At 44.0% G+C, this 3,450-nt stretch overlaps 1 pseudogene; it reads left to right on the top strand.

Annotated features, from left to right (window-relative positions):
* Positions 1–1,674: 1,674 nt before the first annotated feature.
* Positions 1,675–2,287, top strand: LOC143439928 (large ribosomal subunit protein uL11 pseudogene; annotated as a pseudogene).
* The last annotated feature ends 1,163 nt before the right edge of the window (positions 2,288–3,450 follow it).

The raw sequence follows: 3,450 nt of genomic DNA, 5'->3' as shown, positions 1-3,450 counted from the left end.
AAATAGGGCTTGTCAAATTGACAATCTGCAGCTAAAGCAAGCAATGGTTTCAGGAAATCTTGTCATTTTGAATGTGTCTGTTAGAGTACAGGAAAAGCTTAAAGTAAATTATCTAAATGTCAAATGTCTACGTTAACAAACTAGAAACATATGAGTCGGGTTATAAAGTAAATAAGAAAAGAAATAATAGCCGGGCGGTGGTGGCTCACGCCTTTAATCCCACCACTTGGGAGGCAGAGGCAGGCGGATCTCTGAGTTTGAGGCCAGCCTGGTCTACAGAGTGAGTTCCAGGACAGCCAGAGCTACACAGAGAAACCCTGTCTCAAAAAACCAAAAAAAAAAAGAAAAAAGAAAAAAGAAAGAAAGAAAGAAAAGAAAAGAAAAAGAAAAGAGATAATAGAGCCCGAGCAGAACTCAGGGGAATGAGAATGATAGAGAAATGTAACAAATGCAGCTGCTGAGTCTGAAATTCTCTCTGCAGCCTGAACTCTGAACTCTGTGTCCTGCAATGAAGAGAGGGGCTGGAGGAATCTGCCTTTTGCAAGTCCGATAAGCAATATCCATTCCCAAACACCACCTACTCCCTGAGGCTTTTCCATGTGTTGTTACTAAGGAGCCCCACTCACAGGAGGTTTGAACATGTCTTATTATCTGCCTCATCTAGAGCTGATGATACCCTCAGTTACCGGCGCTCACCTCTCCCCTCGTTTGATGCAGTGTCCTTTTGTTGTTCAGTACTGTATCTGCCAAGCTTTGTGGCCCTCGAGCTTTCTGGGACCCTCTGTCTCTGCCGCCCATCTCGCCTTGAGAGCACAGATACCACAGGTCCTGCTACAGCTTGCTTTCTACAGAGCTCCTGCAGATTTGAGGTAAGGTCCTCACACTCGCATGGCGAACACTTGACCCACACCACCTCTCCTAGGCCCAGGATGGTGACTTTTACCATCAACTTGACTGGGCCAGAAGATGTCCAGATGTTCAATCAAATATTATCCTGGGTGTTTTTGGTATTGTTTTTAAATGAGATTAACATTTTAATCAGCAAGCTGAGTCAAGAAATTGTTCTCCCTGATAGGAAGAGACTTATCCAAACATGTGAAGGCCTTAGACAGTTCCTATAACAGTATTCCTCCTAGCTGACGGCCTTTGAAATGCTGTATCAATTTTCTCCTCTTTCTAGATTCAACCCAAAACATAAGGTCTCCCTGAGACTTAAGTCTACTCATCTTCCGGCTGGATTAGAGCCAGTTCTTCTGGGGCCCAGCTTCCTGGTGATCTACTCGGGAGGTCTTGGGACATAGTTGTTTCCTTATCTAGTTCCTTTCTCTCTGCCCCTCTCTTTCCTCCTCCCACATTGTTATAATTTGAAGGTAATGTGTTGTCTTCAAGTGACTCATCTATCACAAGACTGGTCACCTGGTAACAGGAAGGCCGGACTTAGCTGGAGGAAGTAGGTGAGTTACTAAGCAGAGGTCCTTGAGGGAAGAGGACCCCCAGCCCAGCCCATCACAGTCACAGCTTTGTGGTCACAGTAATTTGTACATCTGTCACCATAATTTGTACAGCTGTCTCCTGACACATGCTCCGATTACCAGTGTTCTTTCCAAGTGTACGAGGCCAGGTGATCATGTCTGAGCCCTCTGAAGCCGTTAACCAAAATAAATCTTACCATTCTCTGCTCAGTGGAGGCTTTGGTGCAACCTTCTTTGGTCATCCTAAATCCGGGTTTATCAGACCCCAGCCACCTCCACCACACCACCCAAGTTCAACCCCAATGCAAGAACAAAGTCACGCTGAGGTACACTAGAAGCAAAGTCAACACTACATCTGCCTTCATCCCCAAGGTCGGTCCCAAAGGTTTGTCTCCAAGGAATGTTGGTGATAATATTGCCAAGGGCACCCGTGATTGGAAAGGTCTGAGGAGTAACAGTGAAACTGGCCGGTCAGAACAGATAGACCCAGATAAGATGGTTCCGTCTGCCTCTGCCCTGCTCACCCAAGCCCTCGGGGAGCAGAAAAAGATTAAACACAGTGGAAACATCACCTTTCATGAGATTGTCAACAGTGCTAGACAAGATGCAACAATGGTCTTTAGCCAGAGAATTTTCTGGAACTATTAAGGAGATTCCAGGTACTGTGCAGTCTGTGGGCTGCAATGTGGATGGTTGCCACCTTGTGACATCATAGATGGTACCTGCAGGGGTGCAGTGGAATGCCTAGCTCCTTAAGAGGCAACAAGAGAGTATATTTCTATACAAGACCATCTGGCAGCCAAAAATAAATGAACCTTACTTTTCTTATTTGTACCATGTTGGGGGAGGGTGTGTGTAGTATATGTGGTGTGTGTGAATATGATTGTGTATTGTGTATGTGAGAGAGTATATGTGTGGTGTATTTTGAATGTGTGGTATGTATATGTGACAAAGTGTGTGTAATGTGAGTGTATGTGAATGTGTGTGTGGTGTGTGTGTGATTGTGTGTGGTATGTGTGTGTGGTATGAGTGGTGTATGTGAGTGTGGTATATATGTGTATGTATGGTGTGTGTGGTGTGTATGTGTGTGTACATGTGAGTGTATGTTTGTGAGTGTGTATGTGTATGGTGTGATGTATGTGTGATGTATGTGTGTGTAGTATGTGGGGTGTGTGGGGTGTGTGGTGTGAGTGTGTGGTATGTATGTATATGTGTGATGTGTGTGTGGTATATGTGTGTGTGGCATGTATGTGTGGGGTATGTGTACGTGTGTGTGTGGTATATGTATGTGGCGTGTATGTGTTTGTGTGTGTGGTGTATATGTGTGTGGTGTGAGTGTATATGTGTGTGAGTGTGTGGTATATGTATATATGTGGTATGTGTGTGTGATATATGTGTGTGTGGCATGTATGTGTGGGGTGTGTGTGTATGTGTGTGTGGTATGTGTGTGGTGTATGTGTGTGTGGTGTGTATGTGTGTGATGTGTGTGTGTGGTATATATGTGTGTGGTATAAGTGTATAGTGAGTGTGTGGTGTATGTGTGGTATGTGTGGATGTGACTGTATATTGTATATGTGAGAGAGTATGTTGCATGATAGGTTATCGCAGTGTGAACTCCAAGATTGTGTTATTTACTGGGGAAAAAAAAAAAACATTTCCAGTTGTGGTGTGGCTCAGCCCTTTAATTCCTAATTTATACAAAGTGTCGTCATGAATTACTTTGCTTTCATTCTTGCTTAACTTTGTAATTAGGATGTTGAATGTGTTTTAAGTTATGTGGGTAGCTGTGTAGCTGTAACCCACACATACAGACATATAAACAGACAGACAGACAGACAGACAGACAGACAGACAGATGGGAATTTTATTTGTAGACAACAGGAAATGCTACAGAAGAGTCCTGTGAGAAGAAGGTATGGGTAAAGACATGAACCTCTGCTCTGCTCTATATAACCCGAGAGTCACACATGTCAAGGGT

This window comes from Arvicanthis niloticus, chromosome 28 (assembly GCF_011762505.2).
Source record: "Arvicanthis niloticus isolate mArvNil1 chromosome 28, mArvNil1.pat.X, whole genome shotgun sequence".
In the NCBI taxonomy this organism is placed as follows: Eukaryota; Metazoa; Chordata; class Mammalia; order Rodentia; family Muridae; genus Arvicanthis; species Arvicanthis niloticus.
This window is presented reverse-complemented; position numbering and strand designations above follow the sequence as displayed.